The 17960-nt window shown below is 42.9% G+C and overlaps 1 long non-coding RNA gene across 6 annotated transcripts; it reads left to right on the forward strand.

Annotated features, from left to right (window-relative positions):
- Positions 1 to 2863: 2863 nt before the first annotated feature.
- On the forward strand, positions 2864 to 17664 carry LOC140507168 (uncharacterized). 6 transcript variants are annotated; one of them, XR_011968226.1, is made up of 4 exons: positions 2864 to 3400; positions 3908 to 4132; positions 4248 to 4449; positions 8087 to 10840. It is a non-coding gene; the product is annotated as an uncharacterized lncRNA (long non-coding RNA). The 6 variants fall into 6 exon arrangements; XR_011968227.1 differs by lacking the exon at positions 8087 to 10840 and adding an exon at positions 16894 to 17664 and having other exon boundaries at positions 2865 to 3400; XR_011968224.1 differs by having other exon boundaries at positions 2865 to 3412.
- Positions 17665 to 17960: the final 296 nt, after the last annotated feature.

Here is a 17960-nt window from a genome sequence, read left to right on the forward strand (position 1 = left end):
ATACTAAATTAGGGGCACCAAAATCCAAACTCAAGTACTTTGATTTAATACAGCGCTCTTTCCACTTTGACTAAACCACACCATACCCCGTCTTCCCCATTCTGTCCCCTTTTCTCCCTTTCTCCTCCCCATCTTTTTTCTCCCTCTCTTTTCCTCTTTTTTTTCTCTCTTAGCTCCCTGCCTGCTTCCCCCTCCCCAACAAGGTTTCTAAGCAGGGGGTTAACTTGGTGCCTCTCACACTCTACGTGGTTACGATCTGTAGGGCCTGCCTCCACAATTCATCTCATCTGCCTGCATTTAAAATGACACCATTGTCATTCCATTGGGTTAAGGCGTTGTACTACTCTGGAGTCCTCTCAATGACAAGTAGTTGGAATCAAGGTCATTTCGATGCTTGCATTGAGGGAAGAAGATAATTTTGATTGTGGAGCGCTCTCCTAGGAGAGTTTGTTATGTGCATGGTCCCCCAAACCAGGAAACAGCCGGAGGGCTGGAAGTGGGCTGGATGAGAATGGGGGAGGGGCGTCGAGATGGGTGGTGACAGCCTATTTCCTGCTTCGTGATTTTAACTGGAACTGGTCCAATACCTATATCCACAGCTCATTCCTATTATGGAGGTGAAATTCCAGGATGCTGATTCTCATCTTATGATCAGTGGAGGATATTCTCCTCACATCTCTCCGACCTATCCTTTCCTAACCTCCAACTTCAAACTTCTGTCTGGCGGGTATGACTATATATGTATGTATATATACATATATACATACACACTTATATACACACACATATATATACATACACATGTATATATGTTAATGGAAAAATAACATTTCTTAAGTGCTTCAAATCTTACAAAGCACTTCATAGAAATATGGAATTAGAGAGAAGGGACTTCAGAGATCACGCACGGGGCCAACCACTTCCCCTTTATTTTACATTTGTGAAACTGGGGAGTGACTTGGCCAAGGTCACACGCAGCTAGTCCGTGGCAGCGAGGTTTGGAATCACGATTCCAGACTCCCCAGGCCAGAGCTTTCTCCACCATTCCTCGGGTGGCCTTATGCCTCAGAGGAAGCTTCGAAGACTGACATGCAAAGCCACCTACTCCGACACACACCTTCGGATGTTTACTCCGTGCCCAGACCGCCAATTTCTCTCCCAAGGCCGCTCCACTCCTCCCTTTCTCTGTCTCACAGCGCTGGGAAGAAAACAAGCCCGTTCCCACCCGCTTGTGAAATGACTAGAACGCGGGCGTCTGGAGCGAACGAGCGGGAGCGCAAAGGGAAGGAGGGCGGGGGTGGCATCTGCGGTGCCCTAGGGTGGCACTGACGCTCCCCTGGGCCCCAGGAGCCAGCGGAACGAGCCCGGGGGCTGCCGGGGGAGCGGGCTGGGCTAGGGGCGGCGGGAGGGTAATTGGAGCGAGCCGGGCGGGGGGTCATGGACACAGCGGGCGGGTCGGAATGTCTCGCCGAATGCCAACCTCAGCCTTGGAAGAGGACAGGAGGGGAAGGGCAGGGGAGTGGAGGTGAGTGGGGGCGGCTGGCGAGGAAATGGGCCCGAAATCCAGGGGGGGGGGGGGCCAGGCAAGCGTTACAGGTGTGACAAATGAACGATTAGCCACGCCAGGCGGTGCCAGGCGGAGTGTGCGGTGGGCCCCCTCGGCGTCTCGCTCCCCGCTCTTCCTTCCCCTTCCTCCCGTGCCAGGGCGCAGCGATGCGCCTCCGGGCTTTGATGGAGCGGAGCAGCCAATGCCCTTCGCTCTAGCTCGGGGGCTCTTGGGTCCAGCTGGCTGCCTTCCTGACGGAGCCGAGCGTCTCTCCGCGGACTCCGCCGCTTCCTCCGGTTACACCCGCTCATTAGCAGTTCCAGACTCGCGGCCCTCCTCTCCTCCTTCCAGTCCTGCAATTACCCAGCCTGCTGGCTCAGAACGCGCCCCGGCTGTACCAGGGAGCGAGACAAAAGGCGAGGGGGCGGGGGAGGGGAGGAGAGGGGAGGAGAGCTGAGGGAGGAGGGCTGGGGAGCGAGCGCAGAGGGAGGAGGGTAGGGGAGGAGAGCAGAGGGAGGAGGGCAGGGGAGCGAGCGCAGAGGGAGGAGGGCAGGGGAGGAGAGCAGAGGGAGGAGGGCAGGGGACGAGAGCAGGGGGAGGAGGGCAGGGGACGAGAGCAGAGGGAGGAGGGCAGGGGAGCCAGCGCAGAGGGAGGAGGGCAGGGGAGCCAGCGCAGAGGGAGGAGGGCAGGGGACGAGAGCAGGGGGAGGAGGGCAGGGGAGCCAGCGCAGGGGGAGGAGGGCAGGGGAGCCAGCGCAGAGGGAGGAGGGCAGGGGACGAGAGCAGGGGGAGGAGGGCAGGGGACGAGAGCAGGGGGAGGAGGGCAGGGGACGAGAGCAGAGGGAGGAGGGCAGGGGACGAGAGCAGAGGGAGGAGGGCAGGGGAGCCAGCGCAGAGGGAGGAGGGCAGGGGAGCCAGCGCAGAGGGAGGAGGGCAGGGGACGAGAGCAGGGGGAGGAGGGCAGGGGACGAGAGCAGGGGGAGGAGGGCAGGGGACGAGAGCAGAGGGAGGAGGGCAGGGGAGCCAGCGCAGAGGGAGGAGGGCAGGGGAGCCAGCGCAGGGGGAGGAGGGCAGGGGACGAGAGCAGAGGGAGGAGGGCAGGGGAGCCAGCGCAGAGGGAGGAGGGCAGGGGAGCCAGCGCAGAGGGAGGAGGGCAGGGGACGAGAGCAGGGGGAGGAGGGCAGGGGACGAGAGCAGGGGGAGGAGGGCAGGGGACGAGAGCAGAGGGAGGAGGGCAGGGGACGAGAGCAGAGGGAGGAGGGCAGGGGACGAGAGCAGAGGGAGGAGGGCAGGGGAGCCAGCGCAGGGGGAGGAGGGCAGGGGAGCCGGCGCAGAGGGAGGAGGGCAGGGGAGCCGGCGCAGCCCGGGCGCCTCTGGAGCCTGCCAAGCTGAGAGCGAGATAAGAGCGGAGCAGGTAGGGGCAGCGTTTGAAATGAAAATTAATCCAGCGAGGAGGGAAGAGCTGGCATCTGCAGCAAACTGTGCAAAAACACGGAGATGCGGCCACAGTGGATGCCCTTTCGGGACAGCTTTTATGACACAGTGAAACCTCCCAGTCCCCCCGCCTCGCCCCAAGCAGTCAGTGGAGAGGATACAAAATGATGTTTGTGACTCGTCCTCCTCCATCCTCCGCCCCCTCCCCCATCGCCCCACCCCCACCCTAAGGAGCCTCTGTTTATTAGCAATATACAGGAGGAAGCAGATGAATTCAATGAGCCTCGCTTTCCAGATCTCGGAGTAGAAGCGCAGCCTTCGCAGCCGGGCAGGATCTAAGCTACGATCTCTAGTCAAACCGCCCTCATTGTCACAAATAACGCAGCGGACGCCCCAAGGGGGTTAAGCGGCTAGCCTAAGGTCATGCAGGTTGTAAGTAAGGTTATATAGGCTGACCTTAGAAATCCTATAGTGCTGGTCCAGGCCCCTTATTTTACAGAGGAGGCAACATCCAGTACTTTCCTCTCCTGTGCCTTTACTCCGTCTATTCCCCAGTGCTTAACGTCCTCCCTTCCTCTCCTTGCCTTCGTTTTAATGCCCTTTCGTCCATAAAAACCTTCTTTTATTTCTCCTATTAATAATAACCTCTCCCCAGGCCCTCACACCGCGTTTAGTGTGCTTCTTTAATGTGCCTATCTAATGTAATATTATTATTAATAATATGATATTGTGTGCCATAGTTTTCTGTGTCTCATCCGTTCCTGAGGCAGGAAAACTCCATGAGGGTAAAGATCTGGTATTTTTTGTATAGGGCTTTACGTACATAATAAAGCAGACATTTGCAATAATGAATTGAGGTCATGGGATCAAAGATCGAGATACTGAAGGGACCTAAAAGACCATATCGTCCAACTCTCCTTTTTACAGGTGAGAAAACAGGGCCAGGATGATTACATGACTTCCCCAAAGTAAGAGTGAAGTGGCAGACCCAGAATGGTTTGGCTCCTGATTTATCACACCTTCCACTGCTCCTTTTGAAGTCAAAGGAGCCCCCAAACCGCCCAGCTCTTGTGATGGGAGATGGAGTGCCTTGTGAACAACAGAAGGTCTGCTATCACATGGGTAACATGTCATCTCAAGTCCTCTGGAATGGTGATTGTCTCCATCAGAGTTCCTAAGACTTTTGTAGTTGTTATATTTAAAATATTTCTCCTATTACATTTACAATATAAATTGTTCTCCTGGTTCTGTTCCCTTCATTCTCCAGATAATCGGACTGGGGCTCACTTTGGCTTGTTGCTGGAAGAGCATGACCAAAGAGACAGAGCTGTCTTCCGGCCTTACCAGAAATGACTTCTCCCTCTATGAGAGTCCCCCCGGGGAGAAAAGTTACAGCTCACAAGACTGAGAATGGGAAGCTGCCCTATTTTAAGACCCTGCAGACCTCCCTGCCCTCTGCAAATCAAGTGGTATGTATTGGGCAAGTTGGTTCATATACCCAGTTCCAGAAAGGTATCTGGGCTGCTGGGGGAGTTCTACTTGCTTCTGGTGCCTTGCACCAAAAAGTCCCAACAGAGTTAACATGACAGGTTTCAGTTGCCTCCCACATGACATATAAGAAGTCTTAAGTGGTTTCTTTGCATAGTTCTTAGATGATCCCCAAATTCCAGGCTTTAGAGAGGGCCCAGTAGATCATGATTAGGCTCAAATGCAAAAATTAGGCAAACTTGAACCAGTAGAACATTGTACATGGTAACAGCTACATTATGTGATGATCGACTATGATAGCTCTTCTCTTGGATACAGTGATCCAAGACAATTCCAAAAGACTCATGACGGAAAATGCTAACTCCTTCCAGAGAAAGAACTATGGAGTCTGAATGCAGATCAAAGCAGACTACTTTCACTTTTTTTTCTTTCTTTCCCCTTTGTTCTGATTCTTCTTTCATAACATGTAGGATTATGTTTAATATGATTGTGCATATATAACCTATATGAGATGTCTTGGGAAGGAGGTGGGGAAGGGAGGGAGGGAGAAAAATTTGGAACTCAAATCTTACAGAAATGAATGTTGAAACTATATTTACATGTAATTGGAAAAAATATATTATTAAATATTTGTTAAAATTATGCAACTCAAGAAAGGACATTGGACAACATTTGTTATCTTCGGGGCATTGTCCTTAAGATACAGAGCACATTCACATGTCCCTGGTTGTTGAATGTCCAAAGGAGGTTTTGTCTCAAATTATCTTGGAACAATGGGATGCCAGTACTACCAGAAATGCCATCAAAGTCACAGAGGCCATCGCAAGATCACCCAGTATAGTCAGCAAGGATATACAACAGATACAAGGATAGCTGCAAGAATACAACATTGCTTCAGCTGAGAACACCTTCCCTGGTTCTTTGTAGGCCAGGCTAGCCGACTAGTTCAGCGTGAGGGAGAACAACCCCTGGAGCCTCCTCACGAACTGACTTCTGTAGTTCGGCCATTAAGAAGCTATATCAATTGTCCAAACCTTTGTTCCCCTAAATCAACTAAGCTTTTTTTTAAAAATTGTACTGTGTTTTCTGTTTTGTGCTTCATCATAGTATCCCATGTATTCTTTTCTTCCTCCTCCCAGAGAACCATCTCATATGACAAACAGCATTTTTTAGAGAAGGAAAAACAATTTATTGATACATTGAAAAAAAATCTGAAAACATGTATGATGTGTAGCACCTGTTAACCTCCCACCTCCAGAAAGGTATAGATTGGGAATATTTTCTCATGTCTCTTCATTTGAGTTCCACTTGATCTTTTTTTAAAATTACATTTATTTATTTATTTTTCGTTCACAAGTATTTATTTTTGCTCCCTCCTACTTTTGCTACTCTCACTAGAAAGAAAATCCCTGTAATCCAGGTATATGTAACCAAACAAAACAGATTCACACATTGGCCATGTCCAGATCAATACAGTGACCAACCATGATCGATAGATAGATAGATAAAGAACACAATGACATTCCAAGTAAAACAAGAAGTATTTTAAAGCACTAGCTATGTCACCATGGGAGATTATCTCATAGGAAAGCTACAAAAAAAGAATTTTTTAAAAAATTCCTATCCTCGAGTTTACATACTATTTACTGTATGATAAAACGTGTAAACAGATAAAGATCAAATATAAAATCCTAGGGTTTGCTTTGGTTACATTTTAAGTTTTGACCTGTCTCCTTCCCTCCTTCCCAATTCTGAAATAGAGGCTACCATTTCATGCAGATTTATAAATATATGTAAAACCATACTATGTATACTTTTTTATAAGTTATTTCTCTGAAGGTGGATAACATCTCCCTTCATAGGTCCTTTAGAGCTGATTTGAGTATTTATGGTACTCAGAATAATTTGGTTGTTTACAATTACTCATCGAACAATATTGCTGTTACTGTATACAACATTCTCTTGGTTCTGCTTCCTTCACTCTTCATTGTTTCATGTAAGTCTTTCCATGTTTTTCTAAAATCAGACAGCTCATCATTTCTTATGGTGCAGGAGTTTTCCTTCACAATCGTATCCCACATGGTGTTTAGCCATTCCTCAATTGATGGGCATCCCCTCAATTTCCAGTTCTTTGTCATCACAAAGAGAGCTGATATAAATATTTTAGCACATATAAGTGCTTTCCCTTTCTCCCTCAGATCGCCTTGGGAAACAGACCTGATAGTGGTATACAAAAGGTATACACAGTTTTATGAACCCCACTTGATCTTTATAATTTCATTACCTTTACCTTTCATTTTTTTGGTGTGGTATTCTTTCCCTTTACATTGTTGCAGTTACTGTGTATATTGTCAAATTGACTGTGTTTAGTTCATTCTGTATTCAATCACACACATCATTTCTTACAGTGAGGTAACACTCCATTTCATTCATGTACCACAATTTGTTTAGCCACTCCCCAATATATGAGTATCTACTTGGTTTCCAATTCTTAGTCATCACAAAAATGCTGCTGGAGTATATGGGGATCTTTTTTGGATTCACTTGATGCATAGTAAATTTTATTCTATCCTTTCAGCTTTCTTTTATGTATGTCTTTGTTTTTTTTAATGGTTTCTTATAGGCAACAGATTGTATGATTTTTTTTTTTACCCAATCTGTCACTCTTTTTTGTTTTACTGGATTGTTTAATCCATTCACATTTAAAGTTATAAGAGTTAGGTTTATATTTTCCTCCATCTGTCTCTGAAATTGTTTTTTTTTCAAGTTATGATTTTTTCTCTCTTCTGCTGTAAACACAGCATTATGTTCCTTCATTTATTTCAGTTTAATCTTTTTTAAAGGTGGCTCTGTTTTCATTGGCTCTCTCTTCCTTAACCTATCTCTGATTCTCGTTTGTTACCTTTTCCTTTTAGAGTTTTATTTTTTAGTATGCAATAATGTGCCTCTTTTCCCACAGCCCCTCTAGCATTTGTCATTTCCTTTTTTTCCTCCCAAATTTACCGGTTTGATAGGTGTGAGGTGGAGCCTCATAGTCGTTTAAATTTTCATTTCTGTAATTATTAGTGATTTGGAGCATGTTTTCATATGGTCATTGATAGCTTGAATTTTTCTGTCCTGCTGTTATATATTTCTTCCCCCTCTTTTTCCCCTCTCAATCAAGTAGATTTCCCTTTCCTCTCTTCTCCTTCAGCTAATTTCAGCTAATTCTCCTTCAGTTCATTAGTTTTCTAAATATCTTTTTTTGTGTGTCTCTTTCTAAAAAGGATTTTTCTCATTCTCTTCATTATCCATCCTTTCTTTCTGTTTACTCTAGACCTCCATTCTCTGATTCATGACCCATATAATTATCTAGTCTCTCTTTTTTCTGTATTCTTCATGTAATAGAAGCTTCTTAAGTATCCATTCTAGACTTGCCCCTTTAGGAGCTTTCTGCCGCTGCCTTTTAGAGCTTACCCCATGTATTTTTCTTTTCCTCATTCTAGGAAGTGTTAACTATTACAGGTGTCAGAGAGGACACAGCTCCACCACCACTGACACTCTCTTTTATTGACCTTTATTTTTCTGTCATTTGCCTGGAAATCTCTTCCCTGTGTCCATATTCTCCTATTCCTCCAGATGCCAGTTGCCCCCATGGGTTTCCACTCTCCCTTCCTTCCAAGCAGACTTTTCAAGCCACAGATCTCCCAGGTCTCATCCAATGCGAGATTCTCATGTCTCTTCATGGACCATCTCTCTTTACCCAAAGGAGCGTTCAACAGTGGAATCCTTTCCACCTCCAAAGTAAGGTCTCTTTTTTTTCTCCCTCCTTTTTCACTCTTTTCCTCTTCTACCTTATCCACACTTATACAGGCTCTTCTTTTTCTGAAAACACTTTCCCTTTATTTTTTTCACCTTATTATTTTGATTTTACTCTGGTGCATCACACACTCCTCTCCATCCCCCTTTGCCTCTGCCCCTCTTTTACATACCCTCCCATGTTGTAATGTAGTCCCACAAAAGAAATATTGATTCACCTTTAGGCAGAATGCTGTCAGGTTCTGTCCATAATGCCCCTTGGCTGCCTTTTCACTGTTACCTTTATCAGTTTCCGCCTTCACCCCTTTCTCCTCATGTTCATTTAGAAACAAATCTCTTACTGGTCTTTCTGATGTCACTCTGTTGCTCCATTTATTTATTTCTCTTACATTTCTGTTGTTTGGAATGTTTGAGTAACAAATAATCTCTTCAGATCTGATTTTCTTTCTAAAAATGTTTCAAACTCTTCTTAATTATTGAATGTTCATCTTCTGTCCTGTATAGTCAAGCTCACATTTGCAGGATAGGTCACACTGGGCTGCTTCCTGAGCTCCATTGCTCTTTGGAACACATTATTGAAACAATCCCTCTTCCTTTTTCTAGTGGATGTGCAATAGTCTTGCATTATTAGAGTGTCTTTTCCTTTGTATTTGAAGGTCTTTCTTGTGATGGCTTGCAGAATTTGTTGTTTCTGAAATGAATTGTTAAATTTAACTCCTATGTGTCTTGGAGTTTGTAGCCTTGAGTTTTTTTCTGGAGGTGATCTGTGGATTCTTTCAATTGCAACTTCATTTTTTATGTTTAGAAGTTCTGGGCAGTTCTCTTCTAATATTTCCTTCATCCTAGTGTTAAAGTTTCTTGTCCTGTGTATTCTTCTAGGAGACATGTGATTCTTAGGTTGTCTCTGCACATTCTGTTTTCAATCAGTGTCATTTCTTTGCATAATGAGTGTATTTTTTTTAGTTATTCATTTTTTTCTTCTCTTCTTCTATTTTGTCTTTTACTTCTGTGTATTTGCGTTCCTAATGTACTATTCTCCTTTTGTTTCTTTGGTGAGGCTTGCTATTTCAGATCCAAATTTTTCTATTCTACTTATGATTTTTCATATGCTGGACATAAATTTTGATCTCACAAATTCTCATTTCTCTTTTAAACCACTCAGGAACATCATGTTGCGATTCTGTGTTTTCACATTTTTCATGCTCCTCTGTCTTATCAAGTATTAGATCATTTTTCTTTATTTTGCAATATTTAATCATAAATACCTGAATTCATTTACTGGATCTGGAGGCCTTCTGTTGTTACTGTTTTTCCTGTTAACTTATCAGTTTATGTTCAATGTCTTTGAGTTTTCTTCTTCCTGAATTTTTTGTTTTTTCAGTCCTCTCCCCCTCCTTATTTTCCTTGTCACTTACTTTTGATTCCATCCTCTCTGATTGTGGTTTCCTTAGGAATTGAATCTCAGTGTCTCAACCTCTTCCCACGCTGGATTCATGGTTTACCAGCCTACATCTGTGTTTCAACTGACATTTGGGCAATCTGACTGGCCCTAACTGAATGCTGTGTTCTTTCCTTCAGGCGTGGTGGAATACTGCACAGTTCCCCAAGTGCATAGTGTCCTGTCCTAGTGACCTGTCCCACTCCCTCAGATCCTCTGTTTTCTGGGCCTATTTTCCCTGGGGTTGGCAGTTCACAGCTTTGCAGCACTGGTGCTTCCTGGATCTAGCCCCCAGCAGGTTGGCCAAACTGACTGTTGAATGAGGGCCAAGCCAAATTCCACAGTTTGGAATCATGCTGGAAGAGGGGGGCCAGCGGTATAGAGATAGGTTTTGATTGCATCTTGTCCTTGGATCTGCTAATGCATTCTTACTGCTGATTTTGTAGGAAGTGGGGGAGGGAGTTTCAGTGAGCCCAGGGTCACTTAGCATCCTTTCCAGTTGCTCTTGTTTTGTTTTTATCTCTTTTTTTTACGTTTTTAAAAATAGTTTATTTATTTTTAGTTTTCAACATTCACTTTTACAAGATTTTGAGTTCCAAAATTTCTCCCCATCTTTCCATTTCACCCACCCCAAGAGATTGTGCATTCCATTTGCCCCTTCCCCCAATCTGCCCTCCCTTCTGTCACTCCTCTCCCTTCTCTCATCCCCTTCTCCACTATTTTCTTGTAGTGCAAGATAGATTTCTATTTACCCCATTGTCTGTATTTCTTATTTCCCAGTTAAAACAACTTTTAACATTCTTTTTTAAAACTTTGAGTTCCAACTTCTCTCCCTTCCTCCCTCCCCTCTCATCCCCACCAAGAAGGCATGCAACTCGATATAGGTCATACTTGTGGAGTCATGCAAAATAGTTCCACAATAGTCATGATGGAAAATACTAACTATTTGTTTTTACCTTCTTTTGGATTTTAGGTGGCCTAGTCCATGGAGATTGCCAAAGTTGCTTTATATTTGGCACAAAATTTGTTTCTGAGAGGTTTGAAAGGTCATAGAGATTGGAGAAAATATCTAATCTTCCATTTGTTGTTCATGTGACCCAGAGGTGATCAATTAAATCTTGAAGATAGTATCAGTATCTTTTAAGTGGACCTGGTATGTTCTGGCTCATTATCCTAGAGCTGGGCTGCTACATTTCCCTCCTAGGGTTCTCAGAGTACTCCTGAGGGGTTGGAATGTCTATCCCTAATACCATGGGCTTGATTCCCCATTTTGGGTATGATCCTTTCCACTGTTAGCCACCAATGACTAACACCTTTGGTTCTGTTTAACCAATTAACATCAATTAACTTTTGCAAAGTAATATTTACTTTGAGGTTATAGCAAGAACAAAAGTACATTGCCCTCCAAAACCTCTGGGCACTCTCCTCTCCTCTATACTACTTCATTCTCTGGGGAGAGTTAGCACAGTTTCTACATAACATTTGTACCACTGAGTTCACATCCAAATATGAATAGCATTGCTGTCAGATGAATTGTCCTTACTGATGCCACTGATGTTATGGTCTTAAAAAGACTGTGTCAAGAATGCTAAAGGTTAGAATGGGATGATGCTGGTGAGGGATTAAAAAAAAAAGCTATATTGGAAGAGAAGAGGATTAAAAAAAAAGGCAGGGCCTAGTAGTGACTTCTAGGGCTGTGGTAGAAAGAGTGGGTTGGATCTGAATAGAGGAGCTGGGTATACATCCTGCTTCTGACTCTTACTAGTTGTATATCTAACAAATTGATGGATTTTTTTGAGTCTTTCTTCATTTGTAAAGTGGGGATAATATTTGCACTGCTTACCTCATTGGGCTATCCATAAGGAAAGAAATATGTAGATGAATTATAATTATAATGAGGTTATTTTATTATGAACCCAGAGGAGTTGGGCTTCTACAGGAAAGTATGTATCTAGAGACTAGTTCCAGAGTAAAACATGGAAGAGAAGACAGACCTTTGATGGAAGAGGGTATATAAGAGAGGAGGGGGTGTAGAGAAAGAGATTTTGGAGTCTCAGTCACAGAAGGTAGGACTGGAGATAGAGATGTCCCACCTCACTTGGACTTGTAGAGTCCATACCATGTGGATTGCCCCAAAGAGAAGTAAAGCTCAACACAGCAGGAAACAACATGCACTGAAGAGTTGGACTTGTTCCCTTTCCTAAAACAATGAATCATACTAAATATATAGATCCATAGGAAAGATTCCAAACACACCAGAGAGCAGAGCTGCTTGATGCTTTCTCAGAAGGGAACACAGTTTTCCTAACTATCAAGGAGCTCAGGTACCAGCCTATTCTCTGTTTTGTGGTTGTTGCTGTCTTGGTTAAATAAAATTGTTCTATTTGCAATGAGTAGTTAGCCTGAATGCTTATAGGGGAACTAAAGGGACTTTTAGAGATGACCCAAATCTTGATGTTTCCAGGGGAAACCTTGGGTAGAGACATGAGTCCAAGAAATTTTGTGAAAGATTATCTGCTTCCTCTGTGACCAAGAGGGCCTCAGTCTCTAGTGTTAGGACCTAAGGCACAATTAGCACATGGGCTGCATTGTTATTACAGTTCAGACTCTAACACAGATGCAGATGATTAAAAGAGAAACCAAGTGGAGGGCACTTTGCACATAACAACTGTTGGACTGTCTGTAGGACATGGACTTTTGGCCATATAATTCTTGATAACCAGCGGTGATTGGGGCTCAAAGACTCATAAGATTTAGAATTAGAAAAGACTTTAGGTCATTTAGGCCAATTTCCTCATTTTATAGATGAGCAAACTGAGGCCCACATCCTGCTTTTCACTGGCATTGATTCCTCTGTGCCTTGACTTCTTTTCTTTCATTTCTATTCTCTTTTTCTGAATCGTCCTTATTGGACACACTCATTTCTTCTTTCCCCCAATCTCCTGACCCTGAAAATGTGAAATGTCCTCTCTGAGGACAATACGTCTACTTCATGTACCTTGTTGCTCAAAAACAATTATTGCCACTGGAAGTCCTGGTGAAAAATGTCTTTGCTCCGAGAATAAGAATTCATAGGCAGTGGATCACAGACACCTTTGTGCTAGGCAGAGTGTAACAGTGAACTCAGCCTATAAGGAAGCTAATGGGTCCCTACCTCCTCCCCTGACATACCAGTTTAGTGGTTTATGGTCATTAAATTGAAAAGGATACTCTTGATACCTTTGAGTAACACTACAACTCTGAGTCTGGAGCAGCCAGGAAGCCTCTTGGTCTAGAAGTCAAAGTGAACCATCAATATAACATGTAATATCAATATGGCAATATGACAAACTTGGTGATCTGGTGATAAGAAATGCCACCATCTGAAGGGAAAGGTTGGAGTTGGTCAAGGGAAGATGCAGGGAAAAGGGAAATCAGAGAAATCTCTAAGTCCCTATTGGGAACATTTCAGTTGAGCTGCATTTAATTATCTAAACATACGATAAAAAAAGAAACTCAGCTAGTTTATTCTAAACTGAAACATGTGAGATTTAAGAAACTGATCTGGACAATGCTTTTTTGATGGCTGATAGGAAAATATGAGAGAGAGAGAAGGGGGAAGAAAGAGGAAGGGAAAGAGAAACATAGAGGGAAGAGGAGAGAGGGAGAAAAGGAAGAAGAGAAAGAGAAGAAAGGAGAGAAAGGGAGAAAAAGACAAAAGACAGAAAGAGGAGAGAGGGAAAGAGAGAGGAAGAGAGAGGGAGGAAGGGAAAGAGGGGAGAAAGAGACAGACAAACACACATAGATGAGAGATAGGTCAGGAGAGAGGAGAGGCAGCGGTTTTAAAAAATTTTTTATTCTGAACTTAAGAAATAACACAAGCATTTTAATAACATAGTAGAATAGAAAAAAGGTGATTATATGTGAAACTGTGAATCAATTATGTACAAGTTGCTATTTCTTTTAAATATATAATAAAGTTATCATGTAACTTTCTTTTTTTCCATTTTTTTCTTCCCTTTCACCTTTCCCCATCTCTGCCTTAGAGATAGCTACCATTAGCTACACACACACACACACACACACACACACACACACACACACACACACGTGTAAAACCATTCTATATATATTTCTATTTATTTTTCTCTGGGTGCAGATAGTATCCTCCTTCATAAGTTCTTTGTAGTTAATTTGGGTTTTTATAATAGTCAAAATGATTTATTCCCTCAAAATTGTTCTTCAAACCATATTGCGATCACTATATTCAATATTCTCTTGAGTCTGCTCATCTCACTCTTCATTATTTCATGAGAGTCTATCCATGTTTTTCTAAGATCATTGAGCTCATCATTTCTTATACCACAGTAATGTTCCATCACAATCATATACCACAACTTGTTCAGCCATTACCCAATAGATGTATCCCCACAATTTCTAGTTCTTTACCACCACAAAGGGAGCTGTCATAAACATTCTAGAACATATAGGTTCTTTCCTGTTTTCCCTTTTGAAAGTCAGACTATAGCCCCACAGCCCCAAATACATAGGGGAGCCAGTCATCCTGTCTCTAGACTTCCCGTGATTATAGCCTTAGGAGACTCTTGCATGAGATTATTCTCCTGGTCTGAGCTTCTCTCTCTTCTCCTTGAGATCTTTCTCCCAGCTAAATAGCTCATTTACTTTCAGGTGCTCTTTGACATATTCTAATCTGTACAACTTCTCCAATTTGTCTTTGTTTCTTTCTTTGATTAATAGGTTTACTAGGTTTTCTAGATGATCTTTTGGGTAACTAAGGTTTGTTGAAAAGAGGAGAAGCTGGTATGAATAAACCAAGGGTTAACATTCCCCTTGAGAATGATTAGGCAAATAAATTTTCATTCTGAACTCAAACTTTGACCCTAGATTAGATATTTGAAGTGTAGCAGATAGGTGTAATTCTAGCCCAATACCCTCCTTGGAGACTGGAGGAATGACGTCTCAGCCCTAGAAGTCTAGAACCCTATCAACCCTTCCCTGTGCTGGCCACTGGCCATTCTGGTAGGATCCTCAATGTAGCATCCACAAAGGTATGCCAGATCACAGATCATATCTTTCCATGCCACCCAAAAGTTGTGTCTTTATATACAAATATTAGATATAAAGTGCTGGATATAAATGTAAATGATTATCTGGTTGAATGCCAAGAAATTCACATTGTAGAGCTGGTCCTAGAACCAAACCTAAATCCTGGAGTGCTTTGATACTTTAAGGTCTGTTTCAGTGACATAGGGCAGTGGTCTCTAGAGTTGGATTTTTTTGGATAATACACCCTTATCAATAAAAAAATTTTGAGCATGCATCCCTACTATGTATATATCTACTTATATGTAAAGTACATATATGTATAACTTACATGGATAATTACGTATGTTATTAAACTTATACAAAAGGGTGAAATAAAGATAAAATAATATTTGATTCAAAAGTCACATGTTTATTGATGTAAGGGAGTGACATTTTCAGACCTGATAGGAAAATCACTTTGCAAGCTGTGTACAAGATGGATTGGAAGATGGAAAGACTTGAGGCATATGAGACCAATTAGAAGGCTATTGCAGCTTTTCAGGTGAGAGGTGATGAGGTCCTGAACTAGTGTGAATGCTATGTGAGCATTGACAAGCGGACCTATGGGAGACATGTGGAGGTTGTTGTTGTTTAATTCATTAGTTGTGTCTGCCTCCTTGTGACCCTATTTGGGGTTTTCTTGGCAAAGATACTGTAGTGGTTTGCCATTTCCTTCTCCAGCTCATTTTACAGATGAGGAAACTGAGGCAAACAGGGTTAAGTGACTGTCTAGGGACTAGTAAGTGTCTGAGGTTGAGTTTGAACTCAGGTCCTCCTGACTCTAGGATCAGCACTGTGCCACTTTGCTGCACTACATGTGGAGACAGACATGACACAATTTGGCAAAGATATGTGGTGGTGAGTGAGAGTGAGAGACTGAAGATGAAACTAAGGTTATGAACCTGGATGTGTAATAGCCTTGACTGGAAGTATGGTGGTATCCTCAACAGTAATAAGGAAATTTGGAAGAGTAGTTAATTTGAAGGAAAGATAATGCAATGAGATATGCTTAGGGGTGAGGAGGGGGCATAAAGCTATTACCCACCTGTCACTTGGGGTACCTTGTGTAGCTATGGTGGATGTCCTGGTAGCAGTCAAGTTAAAACTGCTCTGAGGTCTGTCCCTACACCCTGCTTGGGGTAGAGGAGTTGGCAGTTCTTACAGCAAAGAGAGGATGAAGAATGAAGAAATTTTAGGCTATAATGATAGGTATTATGGTATCCAAGTCAAAGCCACATTGTTATGGGGAAGGTGGAGTGTGACCCTATTTTCCTATTTTCTAGTTGATTGATTACATAGCCTTTGTGGGTCATTCTAACATGTTTTAGGGGTTTTTTTTTGAGGCAATGGGGGTTAAGTGACTTGCCCTGGGTCACACAACTAGTAAGTGTCTGAGGCCAGATTTGAACTCATGAAGATGGGTCTTCCTGACTTCGGGGCCAGTGCTGTATCCACTGTGCTGCCATGCTGCCTAGCTAACTCCCAGTCTAAGGCATTCTTGACGTTAGGACAGGCCCTCAATGAGTCAAGAGACCTAGACAGGAATTCCAACTCTACTCCTTATGGTTTATTTGTGACTAAAGGATAGTAACAACCTATCAAAAACTAAAGTAGTCAGGATGGTGTCTAAAGTTCTTTCAGTCCCAAAGCCTTAGCAGGGACTAGATGGGTCTAGAGTAAGTCCCTCCTCCGCTAGTTCAGTGGATTCACTAGCAGCTAGTAAATAGGGTGCTGGGCCTGAAGTCAGGAAGATCCATCTTCTTGAGTACAGATCTGACCTTAGACACTTACTAGGTCTGTGAGCCATTTTACCCTTTTCCCCCTCAGTTTCCTCACCTGTAAGATGAACTGTAGAAGGAAATAGCAAAACCACTCCAGTATTTTTGCCAAGAAAACCCCAAATGGAGTCATGAAGAGTCAGACACAATTGAAAAGTGACTGAACAAAAAGTCTCTAGCTTGGAGTGGACCCTTAAGCTAAACTAGAGCGGGACTACAGTCTCTGGAGAGGGAGGCATGAGTCAAGAGCCAATTCCTCACTCTTATTCTAGGCCAGAATAATAAGTGTACTTAATTTTGGTGATGTTTATACTTTGTCCTTTCAGTGAGAGGCAGCGTAGTAAAGAAGAAGGTCTCGCAGCCAGGAAAAAGTGTGTTCATGTCTCACCTTTGACCAAGACTCTCTGTGGAGACCATGACAAGTCACTAAACCTCCATCTGTTTCAGGCAAGTTTCCAAGACCCTGAATTGTAGAGAAGGTGATGACCTGCACGTATAGGTGGAAACCTCTATGCCTATGAGATTCCAGGTCATTTCCTATTCCTTCACAAGACTGTAAGTTCCTTGTACTAGGATTAGATTGTAAATTCCCAAGTCCTATAGGGACTATATCTTATACTTCACTGTTTCCCTCCCTCACTGCTTAACACATAGAACAAGTACTCAATAAATATGGATGAGTTGATGCTATACCTAGGCTGAGGACCAAAGCTTGTACACAGGACTCAGTTTCCTCACCTGTAAAATGAGTGAGTTGGATTAGATGATCTTTTTTTCCATCTCCAGATTCTATGAGTTCACTCAGAAGGGTGGGTAGCCTTGGTACTCAATAGTACTCACAATAGTACTTAATAAAGCTGTGCCTCAAGCTTGCTCTGTTATACCGAGACCCTCACTACATAGTATAACCACATTCATTGGAAATCCACTGAGTCGAAATTTGTTGTCATTCAGACGAGGTCTTGGCTTGAGTTTATCTTTGTTCTATCTATGAAAAAAGGATCACTCAGCAAATCATTAATGTATCCAACATGGGAGGAGATGCTGTTTAATGTACTTGTAGGAATAAACTGTTTTGAAGCAACATTTACAATTGACACATTAATTACATATTATTCTTTTTTAATTCATAAAAGTAAGTCCAAGGACCTCTTGAGAAAATATCCTTGCAATTTCACTCCAGTTTAACAAGCATTTATTAATTACCTGTTATATGAAAAATACTGTGTCTGGTGGTAGTTTTTTTTTTTAATCTTGGTTTGGCTTATTATGTAAAACTAGAAAAAACAAACATCACATATTTTAAAATTTATTGATTTAGACTCTTAACTAATTTAGGCTTGTAATGGGAAGATCCTACACTGTTGATGTCACTGCATAAAATAGTTTCAAT

The sequence above is a fragment of the Notamacropus eugenii genome, chromosome 5 (genome assembly GCF_028372415.1).
Source record: "Notamacropus eugenii isolate mMacEug1 chromosome 5, mMacEug1.pri_v2, whole genome shotgun sequence".
Lineage (NCBI taxonomy): Eukaryota > Metazoa > Chordata > Mammalia > Diprotodontia > Macropodidae > Notamacropus > Notamacropus eugenii.